Source organism: Heterocephalus glaber, unplaced genomic scaffold (genome assembly GCF_053883595.1).
Source record: "Heterocephalus glaber isolate CG9 unplaced genomic scaffold, H.glaber_assembly_v1.0 deba00001111, whole genome shotgun sequence".
Classification (NCBI taxonomy): domain Eukaryota; kingdom Metazoa; phylum Chordata; class Mammalia; order Rodentia; family Bathyergidae; genus Heterocephalus; species Heterocephalus glaber.
The window spans coordinates 2099800-2117047 of NW_028258194.1; the positions used below are offsets into that span (position 1 = coordinate 2099800).

The following is a 17248-nucleotide window of genomic DNA, read 5'->3' on the forward strand; positions in this document are numbered from 1 at the left end:
GCTTAAACTACAAATGTTTATTTCCTCAAAGTTCTGGATGCCAGAAGTCCTCGATCAAGGCACTGGCCAATTGGGCTATTGGTAAGGCCTCTCTTCTCGCTTGTATATGGCCACTTTCTTGCCATGCTTCTGCTCAAATGGCCTTTCCTCAGTTTGTGTCCCTGGAGAGAAGAGGGACAGGCAGCAGAAGGGCAGGGAGAGGGCGCTGGTTCTGGTGTTTCTTCTTATGTGGGCACTGGTTACTTCCACTGGATCGGGCCTCTGCTGATAATGACCTCATTTAACTTTAACTACTTTATGCTAAACACAGCTATCCTGAGCGTTAGGGTTTCAGCACAAGAATTTTGAGAACACAGAAATACGCCACCCATGGAATTGTTAAGTATTTCAAGAGCATCCTCTATCATGTTTTGGATTATGTTCCATTAAATCTATTCCTTGTCATTTAATCTATTTAAATATTATCATAAGTTAGATTTTGTTCAGCTATTGCTAGCATATTGATGTTTACCCTGATTTTTTTTTATATTAGCCAGTTTACATTTTCTCAGTAACACGTTTTACCAAGACAGTGTCTCTACACAAAGTGCAGTATACGGGGCAAAGAAAATAATATTGCTGGGATATGACAAAGATTTTTAGGGTTCATTGTTAAGACTCTTCTGAGAGACAGCAACGGAGCTGTATTACTTTTCTATTTCTCGTCCTTCGCTTCCAGGTAAAAGAGCACTATGGTTCCTGAAGTTGGTTTCTTCTACTCTTCAACTTGCACAACAATCCTAGGGAATTCCTAGCTGTCTGCCACCCAAATCTGTAATCACAACTCTGAGCATGTCTATACAGCTCTTTAATTCACCTTCAAAATCCACAGCATTTTAAAAATAAAATTATATAGCTGCATTCTTTAAATGCCAGCCATGAAATCATCACTAAAAATAAATAAATAAAAAGAAACTAGTTGGAGTTTATTTAGTTTTTTCTTTTTCCTGTGCTGAGGATGGAGCCCAGGGCCTTGTGCATGGTGCACTCCCACTGGGCCACACCCCACCAATCCTTTTCTAAAGGTGTGTTATTTACTCTGTTGAAGACATGCTTAGGACTGCCTTGAAAAGCCCTTAGTTGAGCCTTGTACAGCATTCTGTAGTTTGATGTTTTATTCCAGTGTTGTTGGGTTCTTAAACTACCCTGTAGCAACCACTTCCTTAGGCACCCCCTGCCCCAAATGGGTATATCAGACATGGAGTAAAACATTTTTAATTCAGTGAACACCAAAACAATCATCTAACCTGTTCAAACATGCAGCTGCTTCTTTTTCTTCCCCCCAAGAATTTAAATTCTCTACAAAATGGTTAGATATGGGGATCAAGTTAAAACTCGCCATGTTTCAAGTTAAACTCTGAAGGTTCTGCACAGATATAGCATGACTTTAAATTCATACTAGTATTCATTTTTCTATATTTTCTTTACACATACTAAATAAGCTTCCAGGACCATAATATGTAGGTAGTGACTTTAAAAGTTTTATATTATACTGTGAAGTTCTATTGAATTCCCAGTTTATCAGGATTTACCTATTAGCTCAATGCCATACAATCGCCACATGATGCAAGCGTTTGGACACAAAGTATTTCAAAAGCAAAACCCTTAGCTCTGTGTCATAAATAAATTTGGATGAAACCGTAAGCCTTCCACTGGGTCTTCTCAGCAAAGATGGCCCATCTTTTCTGCAAGCAGCAACCTTTTTTTGGCCAGAACAGACATTCCCACAAGCTTAGCCAACTCTTCTGATGTTAGGGATCCCTTTTCGGAAACTGTCTCCAGGGCTGAGGCCACCATTTCCTCTCCCTTGTGGGACTGAAGCTCAATTACCATGACTCCAATGTCAAACACTCAGAGCCTGAGAGGTAATTTCAGTACTTTCAGCACTTCTTGCATGCATTTACTAAATCTTCTGGTAAGAGCAATTCCATTCCTCGAGCTCGGTTTACTAAACAGAACACCTCTGTGAGTGACATTACTCCCCTTCACTCCTCTAAAGGTGCCTGCAATATTCCAGCCAGCTGTGTGGCCAGCTGCATGTGGCACTGTGAGCCTGAGCTGTAGGTTTCCCTGGTAACTGGGTTAGCTATTCCCATGCTCAGCAAGTAGGACTTAAACCTGATGGTCTCGTCTTCTGTGATGTCACCTTGCTTTTCTTTAATTTTATTAGCAATTGATTTTGATAATTCTACCGTTTCTCTAGCCTTGATCATTAACTTGCTGAGGTCTTCAGAGGCCTCAGAAATGTTTTTGTCAGTTTCTTTTCTTTTTTCTTCCAGTTTCTTTTCAATATCTACAATTCCAACAGCCCTTACTCTTCCTGGCTGAGGTCCTCTATTTGTTTGTAATGACTGGGTAACTGGCATATTCTCCCATCCTCTCTGTGTCATTTCCTCTGACAAATGCCTGTGAAACTCAGTCTGGCCGTGCTCTTTGAAGGAGAGCTTGATGTAAGAGTTCTTACTACTCTGGAACGGGCCCGGCTCTGTGTTAGGAGGAGCTGGGTGCAGATAAACCACTATGTTTGGCACTCTTCCCCATTCCAGCTGCGTGCTCCTCAATGAACACAATTTGGGAAGAAGGAATGGCCGTGCAGCACTCATGACTTTTCTGGTCTCTCCAAATCAGTCGGTGTGTACTGAGGAGGAGGTCCCAGCATCAAACGTTATCTTCTCCTTGCCCTTGTAGATGCTCACCCTGCGCTGCTGGATCACCAGGGTTTCGCTGATCTCCAGGAGGCCTCCGGTCCACACAGAGCCGTCCATGGCTGCTGCCGCTCTGGCCTCAACTGCTGTACCCTGATTTTTAATTAACCAACTTACTAAATTTATGAGTCAGTTCTAAGAGTTATTTAGTTGCTGTAAATTTTATAGGTATAAAATGGCAGCCTAGAAAAATAATGGTAAGTTTGCCTCTTCTTTTCTAATATTTATGATATTCAATTTCTTCTTTTCATTTTTACTTTTGACTTATTGTTAGGGGCAAAGAAATTATTGCATTGGCCAAAAATTTCCAAAATAATGCTGAATAATTCAACTTTATAACAGATTAGTTTTTAAAGTTCTTGGCCAACATCAGACTGACCTTGATGTCTACCTCAGCTATGGTTATGTCTTCTCTTTGTTAGTGTTCAAGTATCATTTCAGTATCTTTTTTGAAGTTTTCATTCTCTGTCCATTTATATGCTGCACTACATTAACAGATTTCCTAATAGTGAACTATGCTTCTATTTGTGGATAAGACTTATATATCCCTTTTTCAAGTTTACCCACCAGCACTAAGATGCATTCCCTACCCTTCTCCTGCTTTACTTCCTAACCCTGGAAGTGACCTTGCCAACGGGATTTTTATTATGCTTGGCTAGTGGACCATTTTGTCTCACATTCAAGAAGGCTTTTTCATGTGAAGATGGAAGCTGCACTACACCTCAGGGATTTTCTTTAATTTTTTTTTGGTTATTGCTTTCCTTCTTTCTCCTTTATATGGTCCATTTTCAAGTACCATTACAGACACACGAGATCTGGCCCCTTTGTCAGTGTTCCCCATTTTCTTCATAGTGTGAACACACGTGGAAGGTAAACTTCACCATCTGAACCACTTAAAGTGTACGGCTCATTGGTGTTAAGTGTGTCCACAGTGCTATGGGATGGTCACCACCATTCATCTCTATAACTCCTACCACCCTGGCAAATGGAACCTCTGACACATTGGGGAGTAGCTCTCCTCTTTCCTCACAGCATCTTACTTTCTGTCTTTATGCTGCTGACTACTCTCAGTCCCTCTATAGAAAGGTGTCTGTCTGTCTCTGTCCTGTCTCACTTCACACACTGACTTCAGAGTTCATGCATGGTGCAGAACACATCAGAACTTCTCTTGTTAACAGGTGGAGTACTTCACTCTTTCACTATATAGCATTTTGCCTGTCCATTCATCTGTGGATGGGCCTGGGAGTTCCTTCTGTGTTTTAGCTGTTGGGAATAAGGCTACTAGGAATATAGGTGTACCTATATAGGTGTACTAATATAGGGGTACCTCTTAAAGACCTGCTCTGTCCCTTTGAGTACACTGAAAAGGAATTCTGCCTGATACGGTAATTTTACTTTCAACTTTGTAAATAACTGCCATATTGTTTTTCATAGCAGCCACATCTTTTTATTTTCCACCAGGAGTGCACAAAAGTTCCAGTTTCTTTACATCCTCACTGACATTTGTTTTTCTCCATTTAGTTTCATTTTTTGACAGAAGCTATCCTGTAGGGAGTGAGTTTTGCATTCCTTAATGACTGCAGATATCCAGCATCTCTTCATGTGCCTATCAGCCACTTGGTTATCTTCTTTGGAGATGTATCTGTTTGAGTCCTTTGGCCATTTTAATCCATTTTTTGTTGTGTTATAGAAGTTGTCTATATATTTCTGAGTACCAGCTCTTTCACAGATTTCCAAATACTTTCTCCTATCCTGTGGGTGGCCTTTTTACTCTGTTGAAATTGTATTTTGATGAAAAAAATTTCAACTTTTATGAAGTGTAATTTGTTTTCTCTTTTGTTGGCTGTGCCTTTAGTGTCCAAGAAATCCTAGTCCAGGTATGAAGATTTCTGTCCTATATTTTGTTAGATTTTCTTCTAAGTGTTAAATCCATTTTGAGTTAATTTTTGCACATATGTTAGGTCAGGATGCAACTTCATACATTTGCATGTGGGCAAGTTTTCCCAGCTTTGTGTTGAAAAGACTGTCTTTTCCCATGTAAGATCTTGGCAAGCTTATCAGCAGTGATTCCACACGGGAGGGTTTGTGTCTGGCTTTCTGTCCCATTATGCCACCATTGCACTATTTTGTTATTGCAGTTTTGTAGTAAGTTTTGAAATCAAAAAAGGGCAACTCCTTCAGCTTATCATGTTAAGACCTCTGTTTACTACTTATCTTCTGTCTCATTATTCTACTCACTATCAAAATATTGAACTATTTTTGTAGACTTGGTTCTCTCTTTAATTCTGTCTGGTTTTGTTTCATATATTTGAATCGGCTGCTACTAGCTGTATAAATCTTTATAATTTTTATATTTTCTTGTTGTATTGAAATTTCTTTAATATATAATGCTGTCATTTGTTTTCCTGGAATCTTTTTTGTTTAAAATCTATTTTATCTGATACCAGTAAAGCCTCCCTTGCTCTCTTGTGGTTATTATTTGTGTGAAATATCATTTTCTGTTCTTTGACTTCCAACCTATTTGTGTCCAATCTCATATCTATTCTCTCTCTCTGAGAATTTAATCCATTTATTTTTAAAGTAATTAATAATTAAGGAGAACTTACTTTTGTCTTCTTGTTAGGTTTTGTCTTACAAGCTTTTTCTCCTTCATTCCCTGCATTATTGTCCTTTGTGTTTAGTTGGTTTTTAGAGAGAAATGTTTAAATCATATTCTCAGTTTCTCTTGTCCATAGTCTAAGGTTGTTTTCTTTGTGGTTACTGTACAGATCACATCTTGTACCTAGGGTTGTCATATTCTATACTGAATTCATAGCAGTCCAACTACAATAACGTAAGAACTCCACGGCTTTACAACTCCACTCCTACGGTTTAGGGCGCTTCACTTGCCTGCTCTGATTCCCTGAAGTACTGAATACATGTACAGAATGCTTTTTCAACTACAGTATTTGTGGTTGTTCTTCAGAACATATAAAGGTGTGAAGCCCAGGAGCCCAGATTCCTTGCAGCCCATGGGTCTGTGCGAGCCATTGGTGGCTGGCTGCTAAAATGTCACTGAGTGCGTTTCTTTCTGTCTTGTTGTTAGTTCGGGGTGTTATGTATATTTGAATTCCTCTGCTACGCTCAAAACTTTTAATGAGAGTCAGAATTCTCCAGCACAACTGCACCTATCTCTGAAGCCTATCTTACTTTGTCAGCGAGAAAAAGGAGCTGTATCTGTGCTATTGCACACTTTTCTATTAAAATGAGATTTCTCAATGCAAAGGTAAAAAGGAGCCATGGCCTTATGATTGCCAGTGGATTTACCTTTATTGAGATCTTTATTGTTTCAGCGGCTTCGAATTTCTGTCTAGTACCTTCCGGCTCACCTGGCAGGGTTCCTTAGAGCGTTTCCTGCAGGATAGGACTAATAGTAATGAGTCCTGACAGCTTCGATTTATCTGGGGATGTCTTAGCTTTTTCTTTGACTTTGAAGGACAGTTTTGTTGAATATAGGACTTAGTCACTTTCTTGTCACTGGGACAAAATACCCGACACCCGCAACTTGAAGGAAGAGAGCTGGAAAGGATTCAGTCTGCACTTGGCCAGCTCTAAGGCAGAGGGGATCGTGAAGATCTGGCGGAGGAAAGCTGCTCAAGTCATGGTGGCCAGGAAGCAGAGAGAGGAGGGAAGATCCAGGGAGAGAGATGCACTCTTCCAGGCCATACCTCCAGGGACCACCTCTTCTGGTTAGAAAGGGCTGCACTTTCTAACCGCACACTCAGCTGGATTCATCAGTGGATTGATCCACTGTTGAGTACAGCACCTCCCTGCTCTGGGATCCAGTCTCTTTCCAGTCACCCCACCTTGGAACACAAGAGACTTTGGGGGAGCATTCTAGATCTAAACAATAACAAACACTCTTGGTTGATAGCTTTGTTCTCTAATATATTGAATATGCAGCCATGCTTTCTGGTCTTCAAAGTTGCTGTTGAGAAGTCTGTTGATAGTCTTCCTGAAAATCTCTTGTATGTGACTAATCACTTCTCCTTCAGTATTTTCAAGATTCTTTTCCTTATCTTTCAAAGTTTATTTATAGTGCATCTGGGCAAGCATCTCTTTACATTCACCTCACTTGTAGTTCTTTGAGCTTTGTGGATGTTATTTTTATGTCTTTCACCAAATTTGGCAGTTTCCAGGCATTCATTTTTCAAACCCTTTCTGTGCCTCTTTTTATGTTCTTCTGGCTCCTATAATGAAAATGTTGGTCTTCTTAATGTTAATGTGACATCAAAGCTTCTTGGGCTACTACCTTCATTTCTCTTCAACATTTTTTCTAATTCCCCAGAGTCGAGATTCTATCATCTTTAAGGTTGCTCATACTTTTCTCTACTTTTGATTCACGCAAGTGCATTTTCTTATTTCTGTTATCATATATTTCAGCTCTAGAATTCATGGTTTTAAAGTTTTCTGCCTTTTTATTAATATATGCAGTTTGGTTATGCATTATTTTCTTGATTTTCTCTGCATCTCCCTTTAGTTTCTTTGCACATTTTTATGACAATCGTTTCAAAGTCTCTTTCTAGTGAATCTGCTCTAAGGTCTTTTCCAGGAACCATTTTTGTTGCATGTTTTCTCTTTGAACATTCCATACTTTGTGTGTTTCTTTGTATACCCTGAGTACATTGAATCTGGACATTGAATCTAATAATTTGGTAACTCTGGAAACTCCTTCCACATGGTTTGGTGTTTTTGATATTGCTTTGGTTTCTTGTGTTTGGATTTTTGATTGTTGGAGGCTGTCCTGTGCCGAAGAGCAGCCAGGAACATAACACAAGACCACCTCTGGTCTTTCCGAGCCTGGGCCTTTTCCTGGTTACTTTCCAGTTTTCCCTGTGTGTGCAAGTGCTTTTAACATCTTAGACATTAATATCTAGTTTCTAATGTGAGAAAAGAGAAAACTTAAGGGAGAGAAGATGTTCACGGTCTCCAGCTGGAGTGCAGATGACACACGTGACTCACATTGAATTTCTACTGCACAGAGTTGTTCAGGGCTCGCAGAACCGAGGACCAGACCCTGTTTCCACCTGGCAGCTCCACCTCCAAGGTGACGACCGGAAACCACCATCCACATCTCTTGAGTGTCTTTCTATGGGGAGAGGGAAAATTACCTGTATATTTTTTCTTAATAAATCAGCTACAGGGAAAAAGACATAGAGTGATTTCTTTATTACTATTCCCATCATCCCGCCTCTGCAGCTTTCTCACAACCTGTGATTATATGTGAATTATTTGATTTTGATTAGTGCTTGATTCATATCTTCTAGACTGTAACCTCTGTGAAAATACACATTTCAGTTTTGTTCACTTCTACCTCCCCAACATTTGGGGAATTTTTAATGAACCTCCCAATATCTATGGAAGAGTGAATAGGGGTGTAGTAAGACAAGGCTGTCAAGAATGCTTTGAGTGAAATTCTGAAGCATGATTAGGAGTTAGTTACATAAGGAAGAAAGACAGCCATATTATCAAAAGTAATCTATAGATTTATTGCAATCCCTGTAAAATGCCAACATTTTTCACAGAACTGGAAAAAAAAATCCCAAAATTTATACAGAACAAGTAGAGAGCCAGAATAGCCAAAGCAACCCCAAACAAAAAGAGAAAAGCAGGAGGCCTCACAGTTCTGGATTCCAAGGAAACTAGAGTAACAAGAAGAGTGTGGCGCTGGTACAGAGACAGACATGCAGCCCAATGGAGTAGAGCAGAGGATACAGAAATAGCCCCATGCGTCCTTAGCCATCTGATGTCTGACGTAGGCCCCCAAACACAGTCCAGGTGAGACAACCTCTTCAGGAAGCGATGCTGGGAGTCCCGGTCATGCAAATTCGGAGGAACGAAACTAGACCCATGTCTTTCACCCTTTCGCTAAGATCAAATCGAAATGGGTCGAAGACCTAGATAAACAAACAGAAACTTTAAAACTGCTTGAGGATAGTGCAGGGGAAATAGTTGAAGCCATAACTTTGAAAACAGCTCAAGTTGCACAGGACTCTTGATGACCAAGTGTGAACAAACGGGACTACACCAACTTTAAAACCTTCTGCACAGCAAAGGAGAGCGACAACAGAGAGATACATCGTCCACCTGTCCACAGCAGAACTATGATTGGCAGGAAGAGACCATGGAGATATTTGTCAAGCAGGTACTCCTATAGCTGCTTATAACAAAAGAAAGCCAGAACACTAGGTCTGTGATGTGCTTGGACTGTGGGTGCGGGTCTTAGTGACTTTTCTCATTGCTGAGACAAAATACCCAACACCTAAAGTTAAAGGAGGAAGGGTTTATTTGGCTCAGTTTGTAGAGGTTTCAGCCCATAGTCAGCCGGCTCCCAGGCAGGGGGAATGGCAGAGGGCATCGCAGAGCGAGCAGGAGGCCGCACCAGCCAAGCTGCAGCAGGGCCAGCAGAAGCAAGAGCAGCAAGCAAGGGCAGCAGCCCTCCTTCGTACCTTATGTTCCATCCAGGCTACCTGCTCCTGGTGCAGGTAGGACTCACACCCAGGGCAGGGCGCCTCACTCCCAGCACCAACACCCTAGATCCGCCACCTCTGAGAAGCCCCTCCTGTGACTGCGTGAGGATTTGAGGGACATCTGGATACAAGGCCTCACAGCACGCAGGGGCAGCACAGAGAGCAGAGCGAGGTCATTCCTTTCCAGGATGGAGGGTCAGTGGGGACCTCTGGGAGACAGGTGGCTTCAGATGTTGGAACAGGCTTGAAAAAATTTAAAATCCACATTTATCCTTGAAGTTAGATCCTATTTTGTTCCTTTAAAATTGTGTTTTCATCCTTGAATTAAGGGTGTGGTCACTCTCTGGAAGGTGCTAAACCGGATGTTCACCAAGTCTGTGCAGGAGAAATAAACGCAGACAACCAACAAAAGCCCTGTTAGCAGCGGATTTCCTGTTCTTTACAAGTTCACTTTCTGTGGTTTCAGTCACCAGTGGTCAGCTGCGGTCCAAATACATGAAATGAAAAATACCAGGAATAAACAATTCATAAGTTTTAACTTGCTTTGTGTTCCGAGTTTCATGATGAAATCTCACGCTGGCTCTGTCCTGCAGGGGATGTGAATCCTCCCTGTGTCCAGCGTGTCCACCCCTTCCCTGCACCTGGCGGCCGCTCGGATGTTTCTTCAGCTATCAGATCGATCGTCACGATATCACACTCCTTGTATTCAGGTCACCCATGTTTTCCTTAATAAGGGCACCAAAACACAAGTGACACTGGCAGCTCAAACAGAGAAATTGCAAAGTGCTTCTTTAAGTCTCAAGGTGAAAGTACAATAAGATATTGAGAGAGGGGAGAGAGAAAGGAGAAAGAGAGGACATTCACATAAGTTTTATTACAATACATACTATAATCACTGTGTTACTGTTAGTTGTGGTTCAGTTTTTACTTTGCCTAATTTACAAATTAAAATTTGTCATAGCTAAGTATGTGCAAGGTGAAGCATAGTGTGTATTTGTGGCTTCAGGCATGCAGAGGACTCTCCTGGAACCTTTCCCCATGGAGAAGGAGGACCACGGTAACTCTTCTCACGCGTCATATCTCCTGGCTGAATTGACCTTAATATGTTTTCCAGCAGCATATGCATCCCTGGATGCCAAGCTCAGGATCCTGCGGACCCCTGGTCTCCGGCTGAGTCCTGTCGGATGGCATCCCCTCCTGTTTCTCTGTGCTTCCTCCCTGGCACCAGACCTGGCTGTAGCCATAGGTGCCGTGAGAGGCAAGGTCCACTTCTGAGTCCCTCAGCCTCCTGACTCTTGTGTCGTTGTAACTGGTGGCTTTGTGTGGCCACTGCTAATATCTGCTGCCACAGTCTGAGAGGGGACACTGCACAGTGACTTGGAGCCTGCATTTCCTTGAAAGCCTTTTCCTGCACAAACCAAATACAGGATGCAGGCTGTGTGCCTGTTTCTCTTACTACTGCAGGAGCAGATCTCCATGACTTCAGTAGCTTAAACAACATGCATGCATCACCCCATCATTGCATGGTTCTGTTGTGGGGCCTGGGGCAGCTCAGGGTCCTCTACTGTGAGTACACTTGGCTGAAATCAGGATACTGGGAGGACGTTGTCACTCTCTGGAAACTCTGGGGGTGAATCTGCCTCCAAGTTAAATCCATTGTTGGCTGAATTCAGTTCCTTGTCATTGCAGGATCAAGACCCTAGTCCCTAGCTGGCTGTCAGATGTGGCAGATCTTCCCTCGAGGCTGCCTTCCTTCCTGTCCTTTCCATGTTACCCTTCGGGTCTCTCTAACGTCTTCTTCTGCTACACTCCCAAGTCCAGCTAAAGGACACTTGATTTTTAAGGGTTCAAGGATTGAGACCACCTAATAATCCAGGTAATCTTCCTGTTTTAACCTTAGTGATACTTGCAAACTTCTTTTTACCAGGTATCGTAACATGACATGGATCCAGGAATAATGTCATGAAACACTTTGGAGGCCTTTCTGACTACCCCTGGTGCTACTTTCCCTTGTCCTCACTGGGTGGGGAATTGGGTTCCCTTTTCATGACCCTGAAGACTGCTGGGCTCGGCTAAGAGCTTCACGTTCAGCATTCCATTTCATTCTTGCGCCGTCTCTAGGAAATAGATGTGCTCACCCCTGTTGTGCACTCATGGACAAAGAGGTTATGGTATTGACATGACAACATGTGATGCCAGGGAAGGAGAGTCCATAGAGGTGGACTCAAAACCCAAGAGGGTGCGGCCTACAGTGGTCTGCCGTGTTACTGGGATGGAGGCTCTATCCCCTTTCACTAATCGGGAAGCGTGTTCACGGCCAGGAAGGCAATGGTGCCCGTTAGTGAAGCCAATCAGAATTAGGGGTGACCTGGTGAGAGACCCATTGGAAGACCCATAAGCACGAGAAAAGAGGCCTTAAGGAATAAGCTAAGGTAGCTCAGCACCGGGTCTGTGGACAGAAAATTTGTGCTAAGCATGCCCTTTGCAAGGGGCTTAAAAAGGGGAGGACGTACAGGTTCAGAGCTGGATGTTTGAAGGTCCCTTGAAGGTCATTGAGAACCTCAAGTTTCAGAGCATCTTTTGCAGAATCTGTGACTAGAAGAAACAGCAGAATGTCTTGCAGCTGAAAGAAAGCATTTAGGTAGTGTTGGGGATGCTGTGAAAATAGTAAAGGTAAACCAATATAGTATGTATTTTAGGGTATTGGAAGCAGTGCAGAAGGAACACAAAGCTGGAAGCAGGGAGCTGTGCTTCTGGGGGCAGGGCTTCCTCAGGAGGGAGGAGGAGGCTGCCCTCTCCAGGCACAGGATGGCTGGAAGAAGGCATCTGGCTGCTGCAGTAGCTTCTTACTGTTTGGTGACTCTTTTCTGAATAACTGGCCTGGCTCAAAAACATGGGCTTGCGCTCTCTCTCCCTCCCTCCCTCCCTCCCTCCCTCCCTGTCTCTCTCCCTCCCTCCCTCCCTCTCTCCCTCTCTCTCTCTCTCCCTCCCTCTCTCTCTCTCTCCCCATCTCCGTCTCCTCTCCACTCTCTCTGCCTGCTCCACACTGACTTGGATGCCACTTGCCTTTCATCACAGCAGAGCTGGAAATCTAGCTTGATGAAGACATAGCACCATCAAAAGAAACCCAGAGGTCTTTGATGTTGAAACTGTGAACCACAGTGAGTAGTTCATTCAGTGACGGACAAATGTCAGGCAACACCACATTTTGCTGGAAAAAACATAAATGGCCCAACAATCTATGAGTTGGCCACAGCATCCTGGGGCACCCTGGAGTCCTGGATGGGAATCTCAGGTCCAAGTACCTGAAAATCTGAAGTCATTTCATCCTGACAGCAATCCTATGCTTTATGTACTCTATTACTGGCCTCCAGTTTGGAGATAAGGACACAGGGAAGTTAACAAATTTTCCAATGTCCATAGAGCTGGTGGAACCAGAATTTGAACCCAAGCCTTTCAAGTACGCAGGTTAGGGATCAGAGAAACTGGGTTCCCCCTCCAAGGGTTTACATGGGTCGGGCAGCTAACTGACCTCCCCAGATCTCAGTGTCCCATTCTGATAAAGGGGTAATGACAGCTGTCCTAAGGGTTAAACGGGACAGTGCTTATGGGGGCCCTAGCTTCTCGCCTGGCACGAACCATCATTTTAAACCGGTACAATTTCGCAGACGGATTCGCTTACCTACTGTGCTCCTTTTATTTCTTTTTTTCTTGTAAAAACTCTGTGATATGTAATTCCGTTTTGGGAAGCCAAATTATAGACATTTCAGAGGACATTTCAGAAAGTCTGTGAATAATGGTTCCAAACCTATTTCGTGGGTACCACTCTCTCTAAGCATCATACTTTCTGAGTCCTCCTCCTCCTCACTCAGGCCTTTGTAAAGAGCAGAAAGCACTGAGAAGTGTTTCTCCTCAGCACATGGTAAGATTTTGAGAACTTAATGAGGAAACACCAAGTGCTTTGATACTTTATCTTTGTGGACAATTCTACCATTCACATGTAAGCACAAAAGACCTTGAATCGCCATGGCAATCTTGAATGAAAAGAACAAAGCTGGGGCCTTCACATGCCTGATTTCAAGAGAGCCATACAAACTCTCACAGTGGATACTGGCACGGAAACAGGCACACAGACTGCTGAGAAATAGAGATCCCAGAAATAAACCCAAGGGCAACAGCCCATGGATTTTTCACAAAGGCACCACAAACGTACGTTGGATAAAGGAGAGTGTCTTCAATAAACGGTGCTGGGAAAACTGCATCCTGAATGCAGAAGATTGAATTTTGACTCTTGTTCCTCATTCTGTACAAAAATAAACTCAGAATGGATCAAAGACCCAAATGTCTGAAACTATGAAACTGTAGAAGACAGTGCAGGGGAATACTTCAAGATATTGTTGTAGGCAATGCCTTTTTGGGTGTGAGTATGAAAACACAGGAAACAAAAACAAAACAGACAAAATGTGGCGACATCCAGCTAAAAAGCTCTGCACAGTAAAGGAAACAACAGAGTCCAGAGACAATGTGCACAGTGGGTAGAAATATTTTCCAAGTATTCATCTGTCAAAGAATTAATATCCAGCAAATAGAAAGTCAACAGCAGTAGAACCAAGTAATGCAATTCACATGGGCAAATGATCTGAATAGACACTTCTCAAAAGAAGAAATACAAATAGTCAATGAATACATGAAAACTGTGCTCATCATAATCAGTCACCAGAGAAAAATAAACCCTAAATGAGACATCATCTCACCCCAGTTATAATGACTATAATATGAAAATAAAAATAAGAATAACCTATGCTGCTGAGGACATGAACTCTAATCCACTGTGGGCAGGGTGTAAATCAGCACAAACACGTTGGAGGGCAGGATGAAGGTGCCTCAGAAACTGAAACTAGATCCACCGTATGATCCAGCTTTTCTTCCCCTGAGTCTATGGCCAAAAGGAATGAAGTCAGCACACCAAGGAGAAAGTGCATGCCTAGGCCTGCAGTATGATACGACCCACCTTAGCCGGGGTACCGGTTGGCCTGGGTGGAGAACGTGTGGCATGCAGACACGAGGGAACATCCTCCAGCCACAGTGAAGGATGAAATGCTGTCGCTTTGCAGCAACGCGGATGGAAGTGCAAGACACAGTCTTAAGTGAAATATGGCAGATGCAGAAATTCAAGTAGCACATGTTCTCTCTTGCATGTGAAAATTAAAAAAAAAGAAAACCGACCAGTGAGCACCAGAGGTTGGGGTGGGTGGATGCAGGGAGGCTGGGTTTGGTCAGGCACACATTATGCCTGTTTAGAAATATCACATTGAGTCCTATGATATTAGCTACCTGTTAATAAAAATGTTCTTAGCTTTATTTTTCATTCAAAGAAAGATTAAACAAAGTTAGCGTTTTCCTTATCTGAGGAAACAGAAGAAATGTCACATGCAGTCTTGCAGCTTGCATTTCTTTTTCATAGTAAGTTTTAAAAAAGAATCTTCTACTAATTAAAGCATGAAGACTTAGGGGGAAAATCATCCTTACTTTATGACCAATTTCTTTTAGCTCCAAGTCTCAAACTGTTTTATTTACGACTTCCAAATGCCTAAAATCAGTCTGTCGGCCCTGCACACTCCTCAGGTAGCCCGGGGTCTCGTCCACTCTGCAGGCCAGCCCTCAGGGCGGGCCGGGGCGTGTGGAGCTTTCCTCACACACAAGACGAGTGTGATATTCTGTCTGAGTTCGCACAGTCTGAGGTGTGGGCGTCCTCTCTGCTCCACAGAGATGTCTAATAGGAGGAGATGGACTGTGAAATGGAGCGAGTTTGTGCAGAGTCCCTGCCCCAGCAGTTGTGCGGGTGAGAATTCTCTTCTGTCATTCTCCACTTCTGTGCTGCAGGATGGGGAGAGCAGTACTCCCCCAGGTCACGAGGAGATCGCCTTTGACGATGTTGTGAAGAAGCAGGAGGGGTGGACCCAGTACCGACACTATCTCTGTTGATATTTGGTAATTTTCTCAACTCTAGACTGTTCCTTCTTCCCCTCTTACATTCAGCACAGGAAGTCCTTTTTCCTTCTCTGATAAGCTCAAAAACAAAATTATTTATTGCTATTTGAGCAAACAGGTTAATATGTATAAGGAAAACCAAGGCTTAAGGTGGGAAAAATGAGCACCCTTAAAGAAAACAGTGCAGAAATTCGTATGGGTTTTTGGTTTTTTTCAAAGAGGCTCATTTTCCAGCCTTAAGCATTTATTCCCCTTATAAATATTCACCTGTTCTCCCTGATGCTAGTCCACCAATCGGCTTATGAACTCCTCTTGAAGGGTGTGGGAGCTATGATTTGCACAGAATGCGCTTCCTTGGCTGCTTCTCGTGACCAGGAGATGGATGCTGCAGAGTTCTTGGGTCACAGGGATGCCTGGCAGAAGAACACCCAGGAGGCGAACAAAGGAGTCCCAATCGCCTTTCCCAAGGGGCTCCTGTGCTGCTGGTCACTCCGGCTGGAAGTCACCCTTGGGAGAAGTGGTAGTTAGGACATTTTTCTCAAGGTTGTTTTCTGTTGCTCTCCTTCTCCTTTGGGAAATGGTAACCTCACACCTGAAAAAGGCCTGAATGATTTGATGCTTAGAAATAACTGGGGGGAATTTGGGGCTTGATGGCAGAGACTGATGGAAGGGATGAGTTGAAACTTTACAAACATACCTTTCTCTCACTTGCTAAGTTTAGTTAGGAGTATCGGGTCAGTTCAGTTTCAAGTATTTACAGGGACAAGAATTGGAGTTAGGTTCTTGGCCGAGTGTGGCAGCAGCAGTTCACAGGTGGTGTGTGCCCCACACTCTCATAACAAAAATGAGGTTACTTGTAAGATGAAAATAACAAGGCCTTTGGTATTTTAGGTACCATGCTAAATATTTCATATGGAATTATTCCACCTAATTATTACTCAGTTTTAGGAGGAAAGCATAATAATTATCTTCCTTTTACAGCCCAGACTACTGGGGCTCAGAGAAATAAAAAATGTTCTAATGATCACAGCCAGGAAGTTATAAGGCCAGGATGGCTCTCAACCGTAATTTCACATCAATCTTGGGATGTTTGGGAAAATGAAGCAAAACAGCTGTCTCAGTTCACTTGCAGAGGCTGATGCAACAGACTGAGGTCGGACCCGAGCAAGTGCATTGCATAGGCTCAGTGGGCGATCTGCTGCCGTGATTTGTCTCAGGAGCAAGAATTAGGACTGCTGGACAGCTATTTATTGTGCTAGCTAAGCATTCTGTTTACAAGATGCTATCAAATTTTGATCAAGTTACTCTTTTATCTGATATGAGAAAAATTAATTTACTCCACTTTGTGCTAATAAACAGCTTGAGTTCAAAAGGAACCAGCTTGAACACTCATCTCTTCATCTACTCCACAAGTGATTCCCACACTCCCTCTGTGAACTTGGCTATTTCGGTGCTGTGGCTGTTTCAGAAAAACACGTCTTGGCTCACATCATGTGACGCGGGAGCCTGACAGAATCTGAGAATGCAGTGCACTAAGATGATGAGCGGGTTGGCTTCCTTTAGGTTAGCACAATTCTTCAACACAGACCGGGGTGAGCTTTGGGCATACAGGGAGGAATAGGACACTGCCTGCCCTGAAAGACGTGATGACTGAAGTGGGAGAAATGACACCTCACACACAGTCAAAATGACAGCTAATAAATCCTGCAGTCATGATGAACAGGAGCTGTTCAGCCCAGAGGACACGATGCCCACCTCTCCTGGGAGCTGGGTAGTCTCGGAAGAGGTAGCTGTCAAAGCTGGGCCTCAAGTAAAGTGTAATCCAGGTGAATAAGGAGAAGTGCGGAAGGGCTCCAGAAGGAGGCCCACGGACAGTGTCCCAGGGCCATGGTAGAGCACACTTGTCCAGAGTTGTTCAGATGGAGGTTGAGGAGGTCACAGCCAACAGGTCTTCGGGTAGGTTGCCGTTGCTAGAGGAGAAGGGCCCAGATAGCTTCCTAGAAT

At 43.2% G+C, this 17248-nt stretch overlaps 1 pseudogene; it reads right to left on the reverse strand.

The window, feature by feature from the left end:
• Positions 1–1644: 1644 nt before the first annotated feature.
• Positions 1645–2804, reverse strand: LOC101696302 (vacuolar protein-sorting-associated protein 36 pseudogene; annotated as a pseudogene).
• Positions 2805–17248: the final 14444 nt, after the last annotated feature.